Source organism: Bufo gargarizans, chromosome 3 (assembly GCF_014858855.1).
Source record: "Bufo gargarizans isolate SCDJY-AF-19 chromosome 3, ASM1485885v1, whole genome shotgun sequence".
Classification (NCBI taxonomy): domain Eukaryota; kingdom Metazoa; phylum Chordata; class Amphibia; order Anura; family Bufonidae; genus Bufo; species Bufo gargarizans.
This window is the reverse complement of record NC_058082.1, coordinates 75,394,806-75,414,647: the sequence shown is the minus strand read 5'-3', so window position 1 is coordinate 75,414,647 and position 19,842 is coordinate 75,394,806.

Here is a 19,842-nt window from a genome sequence, read left to right as displayed (position 1 = left end):
CTATTGAGACTGGACTTGGTGGAAGACAGGGTGGTGCTTAACCGACTGGAAGCACTATCTGCTGCAATCAAATCAACTATCTGCTCGCACTGGGCTGACTTCAATTGTGGTGTCCTGTGCCGTCCTGCAAACTGGGACATAAGGCTAAGTATCTTGGATGATTGTTTTTCTTGTGCTCTGGCAGCCGACACAGTTTCACAGCGCCCACCCAGGGCCACGGCCTCTGCATGCACCATCAGCATCACGGCCACTTCCCCGTCTCTTAATGCTCGACTTCTTCATATTAAATGTTATATGTTATAAGGGACCGTTTATAGGAAAAATGTGGCCCTGACACACACACACACTCTATTGCAGCGCAGATGTGACAATTCACCTCAGACACCGTTTATAGGCAAAGTGTGGATAAATTATGGAAAAAATATATTTGTTGTCAGCAATATGTTTCCCAATATCTGGCCCTGACACACAGAAGGTATTGCAGCACAGATGTCACAATTCACTGCAGACGCTATTGAAAAAGTATTGCAAAGTATGGAAAAAAATAAAATTGCTGGCTAAATTAGATTTCCTCCAGCCTGCCACCACACACAATAGTCCTTTTGGACTATTTGGGTCAATGAACTTTTGGGTCAATGAAACGTTTTTCTATTGAATATATTGCGATCACACTCCCTACACTATCTGTCCCTTCCTATAGCGTTCCAGCCAACTAATCACTGTAATGCCAGTAGCCAACATGGCTACTGGCATTACAGTGATGGCAGTACTTACCTGCATGTTTATTGGCTGCTTAGCAGCCGCGAAACGCGCAGGGAGGAGACTCGAGCATGGCGCTCGAGCACATGCGGTACTCGGCCGAGTAGTACCGCCATGTGCTGAGCATAGCGATGCTCGAGCCGAACAGGTATTTGACCGAGCATGCTTGCTCAACACTACCAGTGACCGCAGATGCGCTCCTGAATTTAGCTGCTGTGCCCACACCTCACCTCCTAAGCCCCCTACTCCATATCTTAATCAGCGACAACTGGAGGCGGAGGACAGAAAATGGCAGCTATTGATGACCACCACAAAGGGACAGCTTTAGGGGCAATATATTGTGCTGCACTGTGGTATATGATTTTGATGGGACAGTATTTTGCGCTACAGTATTGATGACCCCGCCTACTCGTGTTGCTTTGTCTTCTGTCAGTTTTGCCCCACACCCCTTCCATCGTCCCTACAACATGGGGCCACTTTGACTTTTTTTCCAGGGCTTTAAGTTCCCAGTCTGCCCCTACTTAAAGATAATTTGATTTTCACACTGGTTGTATGATTATTAGTAACATCTCAGCAGATGAAGATGTCTGACTTTATAATATCTAGTTCACATAGTATCTCGGTCAGGCAGCTGGTGCAGCAGCACATTACCCAGGGGATGAGACTTGTGAATTCAAAGAGATCTATTTTAGCTCCGCACATTCTAAAAATGCTCAGATCAGACATTGTCAGATCAGCAGGTCTCCATCTGTATATTGCTATAAATTTAAGGAAAAAACCTTATTAAAAACACTAAGCCTGAAGGCTCCAAACGCTGCTCTTTTATAACTGGGGATCAGGTCCCTATAGGTTATGTCTGCAGGAGCTGTACAAGTGACATACACTGCGCTGAATATACAGTAATGCATGCTTCAAAGGGTTTTCTTAACTGAAAAAAAAATAATCTAATAATAGCTGCGTATAGGCACATATTATTTTTTCACATCAATCACCTCTCTTTTTTTTTTAAATCAGTTTACTTTTTATTGAAATAAAGATTATCACATGAATACCAAAAAGGAGTTCTTAGTTTTTGTACAGTTGAAAATAAGTACAAAAAGATACAAAGATAGTAGTGTACGCAGACACCATAGACAAATATGGGAAATCAAGAATTCTATGAGCAATACAGCATTAGAAGGATTAAAATGCTGTAACATTTTACTCAATAACACCCTCCCACCCACCCCTTCCCAACTTGAGCAGAGAGACAACAATGTCGGCACATTAAGGACAATCATAGGTCTGGGAAACAAGACAGCGCTTTCTGAGTATAGTGTCTTGGACGATCAGTCACTACATAGCAACTATGTAGAACGCCTGGGGAGGGAGTGTAAGAAGGACAGTTGTCCCTGTACACAATCCTGAACTAACGCTTGTGAAGCTAGTTGCGCAGACTCAACCCATCCTTGCCAAAGAGATAAAAACTTATTTGGACAATTTCATTTAACATATACCCCTCTTTCCAGTCTTAGGGTTACATTCATCCTATTAATAAACTCTTGCCTTGTGGGTGGAGCCTCCCGTAATCTGTGAATACATAAGGAGTTCCTGTCCCCCTGTCCCGGGAAATCTAGTAGCCCCAGCACACAGACCCTAGGGTCATCAGGTAAACGTATCTGAGTTGCCGTCGCTATAATCCTCCCAATAGGGTCGCAGCCACGGGCAACTCCAAATCATATGAAGCAATGCTGCTTCCGCTTCCCCACATCTAGGGCACATTGAGTTCGGACGAACACCAATCCTGAAAAGAAATTGGGGGGGGTCCTATATACTCGGTGTATAAGGAATAATTGTGACAATCGCTGGAATTCACTAACAGTTAAAAAGGGAGTAAGGGCCAAAATTTGTCTATTGTTCCTGGGACAACGCTCCAAGATCCTTCTCCCACTGGGCCTTTGCCCTAATGGTAGTAGATGAGGAGGTAGTAGCAATAATATATCTATAAAGCAAAGATATGAGGCCTTTAGTAGAGGAACCACTTAATAAGTGCTTAATCACGGAGGGAGAGTCAGCTATCTGCACTCCCCTGGGAAATTGTGCCTGAAACGCATGCCTCAATTGTAAAAATTGAAAAAATGCCGTATTAGGCAAGTTAAACTATTCCTGCAACTGGATAAAGGATTTAAAAACTCCCCCCGATTGAAGTTGTCCCAAGAACAATAGGCCCCTCTTCTCCCATGGAGAAAAACCTTCTAAACTAAATATATCTGGTAATTGAGGGTTACGCCATAGAGAGGTAAAATCACAGAAACCAGTAATACATATCAGATTTTTTCATTTAGACCATACTTTGTTCACCAGGGACAGTGTGGGAAGTGTTCCATGAACCGACCGGGAGCAACCTAATTCCACTGCGGCAGTAGGAGCCTTCTGTTTCATGACAAATGAAACAATGGCAGCCGAGGAGTCCAACTCACCAGTTCGAAGCCATCCTTTAAAATGTTGCAGCTGGGCAGCAATGAAGTAAAACCACGGATTCGGCAGGGATAATCCACCCCTCTCTTCAATTTTTTGGAGCGTTTCAATACTTATCCTCGGTTGTTTTTTCTTCCAAATTAGGGATCTAAAAATCCCCTGAATTTTAAAGAACAAACACTGTGGAATCCAGACTGGAGAGTTGGGGAGAAGATATAACAACTGAGCGTAAGTACCATTTTTATCAGGTTACTGCGACCAATAACCGATAGAGACAATTTGCACCAAGTATTAGATTTAGTGACTCATTTAGCAATCAGAGGTTCTAGATTCTCCTTAATATAGTCAGTCGGGGATGGAGTCACCGTCACCCCTAGATATTTAAACCTGTCAGTCACCTGCAAAGGTAAACCTCCAATATCTAATGAAGCTGGTAGTGGATCCAATGGAAGGATTGTGGACTTATCACAATTAATGGTGAGTCCGGAATAAGTGCCAAATCCAACAATTTCCTGCATTATGGAATCTATGGAATTTAGCAGGTCTCCCACATATAGTAACAGTTCATCCGCGTATAGCGAGACCCTCTCTTCCCGGTGACCCACCTGGAAACCCTGCCAGTGCGTCGATGTACGCAGCAAACAGGCAAGAGGCTCAATGGCTATTGCGAACAGCAAGGGTGACAAGGGACAACCCTGCTGAGTACCCCTGTGTAAACGGAAATATCCAGAGAGCATTCCGTTCGCCCTAATTCTCGCAACTGGGGAGTGATATAACAACTGTACCCAGGAGATAAAACCGTTACCAAAGCCCATAGCCGCCAGGACTTCCCATAAGTAATACCATTCTATACTGTCGAAGGCCTTGGCAGCGTCTAAGGACACCACGGCCCGACAGCCCCCTGTGTGTATCGGTCTTTGTATATTAAGAAACAACCGCCTAAGATTAACGACTGCATTTCTATCTGGCATAAACCCAGTTTCGTCTTTGTGTATTAGCGGAGAGATTACCTTATTGAGCCTGTTGGCTAGTACTTTAGCTAGTAGTTTGACATCGTTTGGTAAAAGAGAAATGGGCCTGTAAGATTCGGGTTGAGTTAGATCCTTATTTGGCTTTGGAATCACTACCCCTATAGGTTTGCGCATAGATGCAGGCAAGATACCATCAATCACCTCTCTTGTGATGACAGTTCCATGATCTCCAGTCAATGCCAAATGTATACCATCAGATGTATATATTTGCATGGAGGATATATAAATACAGCCAGGTCCATAAATATTGGGACATCTACACAATTCTAACATTTTTGGCTCTATACACCACCACAATGGATTTGAAATTAAACGAATAACATGTGCTTTAACTGCAGACTGTCAGCTTTAATTTGAGGGTATTTACATCTAAATCAGATGAACGGTGTAGGAATTACAACAGTTTGCATATGTGCCTCTTACTTGTTAAGGGACCAAAAGTAATGGGACATAATATTCATAAATCAAACTTTCACTTTTTAATACTTGGTTGCAAATCCTTTGCAGTCATTTACAGCCTGAAGTCTGGAACGCATAGACATCACCAGACGCTGGGTTTCATCCCTCTGCCAGGCCTCTAATGCAACTGTCTTCAGTTCCTGCTTGTTCTTGCGGCATTTTCCCTTCAGTTTTATCTTCAGCAAGTGAAATGCATGCTCAATCGGATTCAGGTCAGGTGATTGACTTGGCCATTGCATAACATTCCACTTCTATCCCTTAAAAAACTCTGTGGTTGCTTTTGCAGCATGCTTTGGGTCATTGTCCATCTGCACTGTGAAGCTCCGTCCAATGAGTTCTGCAGCATTTGGCTGAATATGAACAGATAATATTGCCCGAAACACTTCAGATTTCATCCTGCTGCTTTTGTCAGCAGTCACATCATCAATAAGTACAAGAGAACCAGTTCCATTGGCAGCCATACATGCCCACGCCATGACACTACCACCACCATGCTTCACTGATGAGGTGGTATGCTTAGGATCATGAGCAGTTTCTTTCCTTCTCCATACTATTCTCTTCCCATCACTCTGGTACAAGTTGATCTTGGTCTTATCTGTCCATAGGATGTTGTTTCAGAACTGTGAAGGCTTTTTTAGATGTCGTTTGGCAAACTCTAATCTGGCCTTCCTGTTTTTGAGGCTCACCAATGGTTTACATCTTGTGGTGAATCCTCTGTATTCACTGGTGAATTCTTCTCTTGATGGTTAACTTTGACACACATACACCTACCTCCTGGAGAGTGTTTTTGATCTGGCCAACTGTTGTGAAGGGTGTTTTCTTCACCAGGGAAAGAATTCTTCAGTCATCCACCACAGTTGTTTTCCATGGTCTTCTGGGTCTTTTGGTGTTGCTGAGCTCACCGGTGCGTTCCTTCTTTTTGAGAATGTTCCAAACAGTTATATTGGCCACGCCTAATGTGTGAGTGTATATATATATATACAGTACAGACCAAAAGTTTGGACACACCTTCTCATTCAAAAAGTTTTCTTTATTTTCATGACTATGAAAATTGTAGATTCACACTGAAGGCATCAAAACTATGAATTAACACATGTGGAATTATATACATAACAAAAAAGTGTGAAACAACTGAAAATATGTCATATTCTAGGTTCTTCAAAGTAGCCACCTTTTGCTTTGATTACTGCTTTGCACACTCTTGGCATTCTCTTGATGAGCTTCAAGAGGTAGTCACCTGAAATGGTTTTTACTTCACAGGTGTGCCCTGTCAGGTTTAATAAGTGGGATTTCTTGCCTTATAAATGGGTTTGTGACCATCAGTTGTGTTGTGGAGAAGTCAGGTGGATACACAGCTCATAGTCCTACTGAATAGACTGTTAGAATTTGTATTATGGCAAGAAAAAAGCAGCTAAAAAAGGAAAAACGAGCGGCCATCATTACTTTAAGAAATGAAGGACAGTCGGTCCGAAAACTTTGAAAGTGTCCCCAAGTGCAGTCACAAAAACCATCAAGCGCTACAAAGAAACTGGCTAACATGCGGACCGCCCCAGGAAAGGAAGACCAAGAGTCACCTCTGCTGCGGAGGATAAGTTCATCCGAGTCACCAGCCTCAGAAATCGCAGGTTAACAGCAGCTCAGATTAGAGACCAGGTCAATGCCACACAGAGTTCTAGCAGCAGACACATCTGTAGAACAACTGTTAAGAGGAGATTGTGTGAATCAGGCCTTCATGGTAGAATATCTGCTAGGAAACCACTGCTAAGGACAGGCAACAAGCAGAAGGGACTTGTTTGGGCTAAAGAACACAAGGAATGGACATTAGACCAGTGGAAATCTGTGCTTTGGTCTGATGAGTCCAAATTTGAGATCTTTGGTTCCAACCACCGTGTCTTTGTGCGACGCAGAAAAGGTGAACGGATGGACTCTACATGCCTGGTTCCCACCGTGAAGCATGGAGGAGGAGGTGTGATGGTGTGGGGGTGCTTTGCTGGTGACACTGTTGGGGATTTATTCAAAATTGAAGGCATACTGAACCAGCATGGCTACCACAGCATCTTGCAGCGGCATGCTATTCCATCCGGTTTGCGTTTAGTTGGACCATCATTTATTTTTCAACAGGACAATGACCCCAAACACACCTCTAGGCTGTGTAAGGGCTATTTGACCATGAAGGAGAGTGATGGGGTGCTGTGCCAGATGACCTGGCCTCCACAGTCACCGGACCTGAACCCAATCGAGATGGTTTGAGGTGAGCTGGACCGCAGAGTGAAGGCAAAAGGGCCAACAAGTGCTAAGCATCTCTGGGAACTCCTTCAAGACTGTTGGAAGACCATTTCAGGTGACTACCTCTTGAAACTCATCAAGAGAATGCCAAGAGTGTGCAAAGCAGTAATCAAAGCAAAAGGTGGCTACTTTGAAGAACCTAGAATATGACATATTTTCAGTTGTTTCACACTTTTTTGTTATGTATATAATTCCACATGTGTTAATTCATAGTTTTGATGCCTTCAGTGTGAATCTACAATTTTCATAGTCATGAAAATAAAGAAAACTCTTTGAATGAGAAGGTGTGTCCAAACTTTTGGTCTGTACTGTATGTGTATATATATATATATATATATATATATACAGTCAGGTCCATAAATATTGATCCTAAAAAGGTAATAATAATGATGAATCATAGGAAATATACTGGACCCCCAGGTATCTGAAGGAAGAGAAAGAGTTTACCACGGGCTAAGTGGACAAAAAATTAGGGTTGACACCAATTTTCATATATATTTACACTTAAAGCGAACCTTTCACCTCATTTTCACTATATAAACTAGCAACAGTACCTTATAGATTATCTTCAGTGTGTTCTTCTACATGTTAGAGCCGCTTTCCTGCGCTGTTTATTCTTGTAAAAATCGACTTATAAAGTTCTAATTTCCTGCTCCTGAAGTCACGCTACAAGTCAAGGGGGTAGCCCTTCCCTCACCTCTGGCCGTACCTTCCTTGCCCTAACGCCGCCTCTATGCGCTGTAATTGACAGCCGGCACAGTCGCCGGGACCGCGCTTGTGAATCCTGCGCATGCGCCTGTCACGGCTGAGGATGGGGGAAACCCTCAGCCGTGTGGTGCCAGGTGATGTTGTGGCTACTCAGCCATGAGAACAGGATAGGGAGCAGGTCACCTCCTCAAGCATCCCTAACCTGACCCTAACTCCTAACCTGCATGGGCCGACCTTTAAGGTAGGAGGACCCATGCGCAGGAACCTCGGAGCCCTGACTTACCCTCCGCAGATCCCTGAGCTAGGAGCTGGGTAAGACGACTTACTCCTCCAAGGTACGGAGGAGCAGGAGTCTCAATGGCCAAGCTGTTGGGAAAAGGGGAACTCATACAGCCTTACGGGAATGACAGGCAAACTATTAGTTCCACCAACCTGTCACAGCCTTGCTGACTGGATCCCTGCGCAAACAGGAATCCAGAACCGTAAGCTGCACCAAACACATAGGAAGGTCCCAACAGAACATAACATACAACATGACATAAAACATAAAGTGACATTCTCTTTATGACCACAGGGGTGGCTCTCACTGGCAGGTAATATGCACAGGAGGCTGCTCCAGCCAAGCATGACTGAAGCAACCTACTGAGCCATGCCAAACACCAAGGCTATATAGGCCAAGAAGCCACACCCCACAGCCGGACACACCCAGTGACATCACACACACACTGGGAAGGGAATTAACCCTTCCAGCACCACAGAAGGGAAACACACATAAAGGGGAAGTGACCAAACTAAGATCACACCGTGGCTGTTGCCGCAGGCAACGACATGGGTGGCAGCCGTCCTGGGAGACAGCCCGAAGGCCGGGACACTGCCACCACATGTACAACATACCAAACGTTGCCATGGGCAGCCACAGAGAAAGGAAGATGTCAAAGTGCACACCAGACAACACAAAGTGCACACCAGACATACAAACGTGCATACACACACGCACACAACTCCCAGGGAACCGCACACATCACTGTTGTCCGCGGCAACCGCACTTGAGGCAAGCAACAACATGCCTCAAGCTGCGGTTGAAACAACTACCCAAACCGCGGGCAACTGTATGCGGCTCCCAAGGAGTCACGGCCATAACCGTGGCCGTGACAGCGCCGTCCTCCTCCTTCGCCACTTGGAGCTTGAAGATAGGGGAGTGCGCGCACGAGAGGGAGCGCAGACAGGAGAGCAGACAGGCAGGAATCGCGGACGGCGCATGCGCGATTCTGTTACAGGATCGCGCTTGTGTCCGAAAGAAAGACTGGATTGCGCAGCGAAGGAGGAGGACGGCGCATGCGCAGGATTCACAAGCGCGGTCCCGGCGACTGTGCCGGCTGTCAATTACAGCGCATAGAGGCGGCGTTAGGGCAGGGGAGGTACGGCCAGAGGTGAGGGAAGGGCTACCCCCTTGACTTGTAGCGTGACTTCAGGAGCAGGAAATAAGAACTTTATAAGTCGATTTTTACAAGAATAAACAGCGCAGGAAAGCGGCTCTAACATGTAGAAGACCACACTGAAGATAATCTATAAGGTACTGTTGCTAGTTTATATAGTGAAAATGAGGTGAAAGGTTCGCTTTAAATATTAGGATTACATCGGAACGTCAAATAAAATATGTACAGTACAGACAAAAGTTTGGACACACCTTCTCATTCAAAGAGTTTTCTTTATTTTCCTAAACTATGAAAATTGTAGATTCACACTGCAGGCATCAAAACTATGAATTAACACATGTGGAATTATATACATAACAAAAAATGTGAAACAACTGAAAATATGTCATATTCTAGGTTCTTCAAAGTAGCCACCTTTTGCTTTGATTACTGCTTTGCACACTCTTGGCATTCTCTTGATGAGCTTCAAGAGGTAGTCACCTGAAATGATCCTCCAACAGTCTTGAAGGAGTTCCCAGAGATGCTTAGCACTTGTTGGCCCTTTTGCCTTCACTCTGCGGTCCAGCTCACCCCAAACCATCTTGATTGGGTTCAGGTCCGGTGACTGTGGAGGCCAGGTCATCTGGCTCAGCACCCCATCACTCTCCTTCATGGTCAAATAGCCCTTACACAGCCTGGAGGTGTGTTTGGGGTCATTGTCCTGTTGAAAAACAAATGATGGTCCAACTAAACGCAAACCGGATGGAATAGCATGCCACTGCAAGATGCTGTGGTAGCCATGCTGGTTCACTATGCCTTCAATTTTGAATAAATCCCCAACAGTGTCACCAGCAAAGCACCCCCACATCATCACACCTCCTCCTCCATGCTTCACGGTGGGAACCAGGCATGTAGAATCCATCCGTTCACCTTTTCTGCGTCGCACAAAGACACGGTGGTTGGAACCAAAGATCTCAAATTTGGACTCATCAGACCAAAGCACAGATTTCCACTGGTCTAATGTCCATTCCTTGTGTTCTTTAGCCCAAACAAGTCCCTTCTGCTTGTTGCCTGTCCTTAGCAGTGGTTTCCTAGCAGATATTCTACCATGAAGGCCTGATTCACACAGTCTCCTCTTAACAGTTGTTCTAGAGATGTGTCTGCTGCTAGAACTCTGTGTGGCATTGACCTGGTCTCTAATCTGAGCTGCTGTTAACCTGCGATTTCTGAGGCTGGTGACTCGGATGAACTTATCCTCCGCAGCAGAGGTGACTCTTGGTCTTCCTTTCCTGGGGCGGTCCGCATGTGAGACAGTTTCTTTGTAGCGCTTGATGGTTTTTGTGACTGCACTTGGGGACACTTTAAAAGTTTTCCCAATTTTTTGGACTGACTGACCTTCATTTCTTAAAGTAATGATGGCCACTCGTTTTTCTTTATTTAGCTGCTTTTTTCTTGCCATAATACAAATTCTAACAGTCTATTCAGTAGGACTATGAGCTGTGTATCCACCTGACTTCTTCACAACGCAACTGATGGTCCCAACCCCATTTATAAGGCAAGAAATTCTACTTATTAAACCTGACAGGGCACACCTATGAAGTGAAAACCATTTCAGGTGACTACCTCTTAAAGCTCATCAAGAGAATGCCAAGAGTGTGCAAAGCAGTAATCAAAGCAAAAGGTGGCTACTTTGAAGAACCTAGAATATGACATATTTTCAGTTGTTTCACACTTTTTTGTTATGTATATAATTCAACATGTGTTAATTCATAGTTTTGATGCCTTCAGTGTGAATCTACAATTTTCATAGTCATGAAAATAAAGAAAACTCTTTGAATGAGAAGGTGTGTCCAAACTTTTGGTCTGTACTGTATATCTAGAAATATCACACATGCATCCTACTCTACTCTTACTGGATTAAGGTAAAAAAAATACCTCCAAGTGGCAGAGCTTGCACATTGTGGAGGGAGATAAGAAATATACCTATTCCTCCAAGTAAAGATGTCCCGATGTGATATCCTAAAGATCTCTAAGTTCCTACATCAGTGTAGCCATACTTCAGAAAGAGCATTCCCCAAGTTATTGTGCAAGCGCCTGAACGTACTAAGGTAGATAAAAGGAAAAATTCCAAAGTGGATGCGCGAGCGCATTAAAAAGCAGAACTGCAAGAATTTCTAAGTGGAAATACATGCACCTCGGTACCGCACAATAAGGAAAACTTCTAAGTACACACACTTGCACTGTCCCATTTGAACACGTACAGCTGAGAGAGAAATTTTTCAAAGTTGTCGCGCATGTCCGAACTCACTTGATGTACCGAATGATAAAGAAAATTTCTAAGTCCACACGCTTTATAATGCCAACATAAAGTAGACATATGAGGAATGCTAATTAATGAATATTTTATGAGGCATCACTATCTGTCTTAAAGGCAGAGAGATTCAAATTTAGAAAACTGTACATTTTCATTAACTTTTGGATTTTTTTTAGAAATAAAGGTAAAATATATTGATCTAAATTTACCATTAACATGTAGTACAATGTGTCACGAGAAAACATTCTGTGAATAGCTTGGATAAGTAAATGCGTTCCAAAGTTATTACCACATAAAGTGACATATGTCAGATTTGCAAAATTGGGCCTGGTCACAAAGGGGGTAAATGGCCCCGTCTGGAAGTGGTTAATGTTCTTTTCTGACCTTGCTCTGGTCAATACCTAATCCAGGGTTAGCTTTTCCCTCAACTCTGATACTTAGCATGTGCTCTGTCCGCTATCTAATCTTAGACTCACTCATACAGACTGGTCTATCTCCTCCTCTACATAGAAATAGTGACAACAGACCCATCTAGTATTGGATCTAAATATGGCCTATTAGCTCCTTGCATAAAAATGCCAGAGTCGGGGGCGGAGTTTACGCGCGCATGGAGAGGGAAGCATAGTCAGGAGCTCCTCTCCCACTTGGCACCTTGCAAGGCTTTTTATTAGCTATTAGCAGCCTTAACATGGGGAAAATCGGCAGAGACAGAAGCAAGGAGACCCCGGGAACCCCCAGACCCCTGAAACAGCAGGCGGAGATGGAGAAATACCTAAAGAAGAAAGACCTCGCTGCTGGCGCCATGGCGTCCAAGATGGCGCAAGCTGCTGAAATGCTAGACTCGGACGCAGCAGAGGATTGAGACACAGACAGTACAGCAGGGGGGGGGTGAGATTCGGAGCCCATCAATCACACTTTTCTAACGCAAACCATTTAGCAAGCCATGCTGCCCATCATGAAGTAACTAAAGAATATCAGGGCGGACCCCCGTCATCTTGGAGGCCACGTGGACACTTTAGAAGATCAGCACACGGCGATGCTTACCTTCGGTGGTTCGGTGAGATCCAAGTTCATGAAGCAGCGGCGCCAGCTTAGGCTACTTTCACACTAGCGTTCGTCGGTCCGCTTGTGAGCTCCGTTTGAAGGAGCTCACGAGCGGACCCGAACGCCTCCGTCCAGCCCTGATGCAGTCTGAATGGAGCGGATCCGCTCAGACTGCATCAGTCTGGCGGCGTTCAGCCTCCGCTCCGCTCGCCTCCGCACGGCCAGGCGGACAGCTGAATACTGCTTGCAGCGTTCAGCTGTCCGCCTGGCCGTGCGGAGGCGAGCGGATCCGTTCAGACTTACAATGTAAGTCAATGGGAACGGATCCGCTTGAAGATGACACCATATGGCTCAATCTTCAAGCGGATCCGTCCCCCATTGACTTTACATTGAAAGTCTGAACGGATCCGCTCAGGCATCTTGCGCACTTAGAAATTTTTCTAAGTTATTAATGCAGACGGATCCGTACTGAACGGAGCCTCCGTCTGCATTAATATGATCGGATCCGTTCAGAACGGATCCGATCAAGCGCTAGTGTGAAAGTAGCCTTAATGCTGCCTTTAACCAGTGTGATAAGGTGGACAGTGCGGGAAGGTGTGTATATCGCACTTAGAAATTTCAGCTGGGTGGGATAGCTAAAATCCAGGATGCAATAGTCTCAGCAGCATGTAGGTTGCTGAGACAAGGTTGTTTTTGGTATATCCTGGGCTGGATTTTAGTTGGATTGGCAGATAGGACTGGTAGTGGGATCTGCCAATCCACACCCTTCCAGAACGGTGTCCAGATAGGATCGCAGGTGAGGTCTGTGATAATTATACTGAGATAAAGTACCTCCCAGGGTGTCAGTTAGAGGGAGACTGAAACAGAGTGCTGCTGAGCCTTGTGTGCATGGTCTCAGCCGGGCTAGGCTGAAGGGATCACGGGCTAAGTGACAGCCTGTAATTTGGTGGACGCAGTGACGCCCGTGGCACAAGGGTCACAAGGCCAGAGTCGGGAGGACTGCTGGACCACAATTCCCCAAAGGGACTCATATTTGCTACAGCCTGGAGGCTGCTGGACTATTGGGCTGAGAAAGCCACACCTGAAACAGTGTGTGAACTGTGATGTATAGTTGAGTCAGAGAGACACGTTTTATGTTTTAGTTAGAGCCTAGACGGGCAGGCTTTCATTCTGTATTGTTTATGTTTGTGCTTGTGCTGCAATAAAGCACAGTTTGGACATGAAAAATCCATTGTCTGTGAAGATATCTGTGAGCGTGACCCCTGAAAGAGAGTTACCCCTCACACCAGTTAGAGGACTTAGAAAACCGCAATCGCAGGAATAATCTGTGTTTTAAAGGCATCCCAGAAAGGCACGCTACGGAAGATCTCCCTCAGGTAGCTGCCACCATTTTCTCTACAATATTGGGCCAGGAACGAGCCTCAGCCATAACGATTAAGTGTATCCACAGAGCCCTGCGCCCCAAACCGGGTTCAACTGAACCCCCGAGGGATGTAATATGTCAATTGCTGAACTTTGCAGACACCTCTGCTATTTTACGTCAAGCATGAGAGAAAGGGGAAATCCTAATAGAGTCTGCTCCAGTGCATTTATATCAGGACATTTCACGTACCACCTTAGCCAAGAGAAGAACCATGAAGCCTCTCCTGGAACATCTCAGAGCTCATGGCTTACTATACAGATGGCTCTACCCCTTCGGGATTGTGATCTTGAAAAACAACAAGCAATTGGTCATCCGTACACCAGAAGATCTACTGGCTGCTTGGCCTAAACTGGAAATGGATGCTGGTCCCGATGGAAATGACCTACCGGCCCTACCTACACCACCGGATCCATGGTCCACAGTGAGTGAGAGAAAACAACTACAGAGGACAAAGAGATCCCTTCTGAAGAACCCTGCGTCCTGAGCATATGGGTCTTTTGCAAATATGTCTCTACTCTCAGGGACCTTTCTCACTCTAAGAGGGGAGGGATGTCCATTAGGATAATTTGTCACGGGGACCACCTAGTAAGGGGAAAGTCAGTTAATTCTGATATAGGTGGGACATGCTCTCATATTCAGAAGGTAGAAATGGGTTAAGGCCATGTGTTTCTGTGGCCACCTACTGGGCCCAAAGCCTAAGATGGGGTTTGTGCACCACCCCCCTATCAACAGTGCACAGCTTTTAGTCCTCCTACTGCTGAAGCCTACCTCTGGGTGTTAAATTAGCCAGGTCTGCCTGCATATGTGGGGCAGGCTTAAGTTATGGTGTTACGATTGCCTTCATGCAATGGACGAGCCCAATCCAGTTGAGTTGTTGGCTGCTGTGGGAGTCCTCATATGGGCCACGGAGTCAGCCTAGCTTGAGCTCGTCAAAATATCACCTCCTTTGTTCATATTAATGCCACCTTTCAATTATGTTAAGTTTTATTTTGTTTGTTTGCTAGGGACCGCGGGTGAGACAAGGGGACATGCTATCTATGGGGGACCTACCCTTCCCCAATTTGTGACATGCCAAAACACACAGTCTACTCCTTCAATGTGAAGGGGTTTAATATACCTCAAAAGATACGCAAGAGCTCACATTCCATACTCTTCTTACAGGAGACACACTTTAAAGCTCAAAAAATTCCAAAACTCCAATACTCCTCTTTTGACTAATCGTTTCACAGCTGCATTGGCTCTCAGGCATCTAGGGGTGTTAGCATCACTCTTCAAAAAGGCTTAGCCTTCACTTGCCCCAATCCAAATCTGACCCAGAGGGCAGATTTATATTTGTTAAAGGAAGATTGGATGACATACCCATTATATTAGCAAATGGGTATGCTCCGAATCAGGGCCAAGTGAAATGGCTAACCAAAAATCGGCATTTCAAAAATCGCGCGCCTGTGTGGATTCGGCGCAGGCGCTCTGAGATGAGGAGGCTTGTCTCCTCAGCACTCCCTCAGTGCGCCTGCGCCGATGACGACTTCTATTTCGGTGATGTCATCGGCGCAGGCGCACTGAGGGAGTTCTGAGGAGACGAGCCTCCTCATCTCAGAGCGCCTGCGCCGAATCCACACAGGCGCGCGATTTTTGAAATGCCGACAGGGCTGGCCGGAGGAGGAGATCCCGGCTGGCCCTGTCAATCAACACGACGAGGGGGCGGATTTCTGCAGCAGCTACCAGCAAGTAGCCGCCCTACTTGCTGGTAGAGACCGAATTTACATATATTAAAACTTCGTTTTTTGCAGAAACTGCTGGATCAAAGTAAGTAACACAATTATATTGTCATATATCACAATATAACTAATTTCACTAGCCCAAAAAAAAACAAACACTTTAGTGGGGTGACAGAAGCCCTTTAAGTTGGCTTCGTAATTTAGATAGTTCTGTAAGTTGTGAAACTGCTAGGGAGCGTTATGTACTTTCTCTAAGGTCGAGATCCAGCTTAGCAGAGAGCAACCTCTTTTGACCTTTTCTTTTTTATGTGTCTACTAAGTGGAGACTCTCTAAAGAAGTCTTCAGATTACGCAAACCTGTGATACATCTAATAACAGATTAGGAGTGACATTGAAGTCTCCTCCTAACAAAATCATACCTTCCGCAAACAAATGCAATTGTAGGATAGTATTGGTTAGCCATTTCACTTGGTTCCTTCTTTGATACATAAGGAACAGACAGGCTTTGTCCCTTCCAGAGAAGGTAAAGACAATGCTAATAGAGTTTTAAATGCCATAGATTTTGCCAAATCCAACAAAATAGCTATGGTTCTTCAGATGCCGAGAAGGCCTTTGATAGGATAGACTGGATTTTTATGAAGTAGACTCTGCTTAAGTTTGGTTTCCCCATACCTTTTCTCAACGCTATTTTCTCACTATATGTATACACTATATTGGGTACTTCGCTATATATATATATATATATATATATATATATACATTCCCATCAGCAAAGGTTAAGGTAAATAACTCACCAGCTTTTAATATTGCCAATGGTACGCGACAGGGATGTCTCCTTTCGCCAAGCCTATTTGTTATGTTTATGGAAACACTGATCCAAACAATAAGACAACACCTGCATATCTGTGGATTACAAACCCCATCGGAAACTCATACGGATGATCTTTTAACCTCCTCCGGACCGCCTAACGCAGGATCGCGGTCCAGAGATGGTCGATTTATTCCCCCGAGACGCGAGATGACGCACACAGCCGGCCCGCGCATGCGCATCGCTGGCCGGCAAAAGTTAAAGGAGTATTTCGTCACCAGCCTGCCAGCCAATGATCATCGCTGGCAGGCTGGTGATTTTCAAAAAAACTAATCACAAGCCAGTTAACACATTCTATTTATAAATATAATGTGTTAAATGGCTTCTGTGCTCCTCTGCTGGTCCTTTTCGTCGGTTAGTCCCAGCAGAGGAGCCCAGATCACTGTAAGTACACCACACACTTAGCCCCAGATCACCCCCCCATCACCCCAATTAACCCCTTGATTACCCCCGTCAATCACTAGTGAAAGGGAAAAAAATGATCAGTGTAAACTGTCACTTTTTTTTCCCACTAGTATTGACTGTTAGGTTTTAGGATAGTTTAGGCCCCTTTGTTAGGTAGTTAGCGCCCAGCCCACCGCACCGCAGTCGCTGATTCGCTGATTAGCGTATCGTTAATCAGCATTGGTACTTTTATAGTATCTGTAAGTGATCAGAACTGATCACAGTCAGATCTATAATAGTATTAGTGTCACCTTAGCTCGCCCTCCACCCAAAATGCAGTGTTTGCCCGATCAGGCCTGATCGGTCGCCCACATATGCGTTCACCCACGCCCGCCCCGCCGCAGTGACAATTTATTTTATTTTTTATCACTGCACAATCACTTTACAAGCACTGCGGCGATAAAAAATTCAGTTTTGACATTTTTTATCAATCGCAGCAGCTTCCGGTACTTTGCTAGCCTCCCATTTGTAAGACAGGCTCGCTTTTTTTCTTGGGTAGTCTCAGGGAATACCCCCTAAATTTAGTTGACCAAATGGCAAGTAAGGGGTATTCTTCTGAAGAGGCCTACAGGCTTCTGACCCAGTCGGATGAGGAATGGGAACCCTCATCTGATGAATCCAGCGGGTCAGAATACGAACCTGTAGAAAGCAGTGGCAGTCTGAACCAAAGTTCAGATGATGAGGTTGAGGTCCCTGATACCACCAGGCGTACCCGGCCCCGTGTTGCTAGACCACAGGTTGCTCAGGATCCGCTTCAAGGGCAGCAGAGTTGGGCTGGCGCTGTCTGATTATGTGGTGAGGCATACACCAGCAGCGCAGCCCATCCTGGACCTAGTACCAGCACTGCCGTACAACATGGTGAAGTGGCGAGCACCAAAAGGGCAGTTGAAGCTGGTACGGTGGCACGTGCAGTAGTTCCCCCGTCGCAGCCACCACACAGACAGGCCCATAGAGCCCCTAGACTCCCTGAGGTGCTGGCAAACCCTGATTGGCAGCCCCCAACATCAGTCGCACCAGTAGTTCCCCCTTTCACCACCCAGTCTGGAGTTCGGGTTGAGACAGCTCAGATTGGATCGGCACTGGGGTTTTTTGAGCTGTTCTTGACTGCGGAGCTCTTGGACTTAGTCGTGGCAGAAACAAATCGGTATGCCACTCAATTTATAGCCGCCAACCCGGGAAGCTTTTATGCCCAAAAAAATTCGGCCCCTCATAGACCACCTTAACACCAAATTTGCAGATTTGTATACCCCTGAGCCAAACATCTGCATAGACGAATCCTTTATACATTTTACCGGGCGCTTTGGCTTCAAACAATACATCCCAAGCAAGCGCGCCCGGTATGGGGTCAAATTGTATAAGTCTGTGAAAGGGCCACAGGCTATACGCACAAATTTTGTGTCTATGAGAGTAAAGATCAGACCCTGGAGCCGGTTGGTTGCCCTGACTACCTGGGGAACAGTGGGAAGACAGTCTGGGACTTGGTGTCACCCTTATTTGGCAAGGGGTACCATCTTTATGTGGACAATTTTTACACAAGTGTGCCCATCTTCAGGCATTTATTTTTAGAACAGATTGGCTGCTGTGGCACCGCGCGAACTAGTCGCCGGGGCTTCCCCCAACGGTTCGTTACCACCCGTCTTGCAAGGAGGGAGAGGGCTGCCTTGTGTAACGAAGAACTGCCCGCGGTGAAATGGAGAGACAAGCGTGACATCTCTCCTCCATTCACGCAGACTTGACAATACAAATTGAAAGAGCAACCAGTGTCATTGAAAAGCCCCTCTCAGCCACTGTCCGTGAGAGGGAACAGAAGCATGGGAATCATCTGACGTGTGACGCTAGGCTCTGCCCCCCGACCCCCTGCACGCTGGCCGCCCGGATCACCTGCTCGCTGAGGTGGCTGTGTGAGCTGCAATGCCATTTGAGACGCTGATGCCCGGGTATTGACCCCTGCCCCTGCTTCCCAGCCTGCTGCTGTTTGGAGCTGCTTGACGGAGACGCCGCTGTTCGTGAGCCACACGGTGGTGAGTCACTGAAGCCGGAGGTGGTGAGAATTGGAGGAGCAGTGACAATCCGTAATAGAGTAATAGAGGCGGCGGTGAGCTAAAGGAGCTGGTGTACTTGAGATATCCATGTGAATTAGGGGTGAAAGACGGAGACCCCAGTGCTTGTATAAGACCTGTGGGGAAGTTTGCCCCCACTCCCTCTGGAGTGAGCCTGGCGTTTACCTCACATCAGTTAGTATGGTTGCCCCCCGCTGTCTAATAAACAGTGACAGAGATAACTAAAAAGGGGGTGAAGAAAAAAAGAAGGCATGAGCGACTATTGAGGGGCTGGAAACTAGAGTGTGGAGTGTGTAAGAGGGAGGTTGTGCTGAAAAATTGATGGGGTTGTGAGTCCCTATCACTGTTGGAAGAAAGTAACAAGTGAGGGAAGAGAAAGAAGGGAGAAAAAAGAGCAAGGAAAGGAAAAGAAAGAAAAAGGTCCAAAAGAGAAAAAGAGGAAAAAAAAAAGGGCTGGGGGGGGTGAAGATATTCAGCTGGTTGTCTACCATAGTGTATAGCAGCTGTTTTAGCTATACTTATACTGATACTCCCAGTCTGACTTCGACTAACCCTCTGAAGAATCCCCTCTATGGTACTAACCTCTAACCTTTCTAACACCTCCAAATCCTCTCGGACTAAATTGGGACTAACGACTAATATATTCAGCTTTACTCAGCTTCACCCCATATTCAATGATTCAATAGATAAGTGGACATTTGTTTTTGACAAGTATCCGTGACGACTCTGTTTTATTTTTATTGGAAAAGTGGACACCGTATTCTTTAATTAAACTAGCGTGACCTCGCTGAATAATAGGAAAGCACCTACAATTCACTTGCTGGACTTTGTGTTTTCCTACCCTACCCCCTCTCCC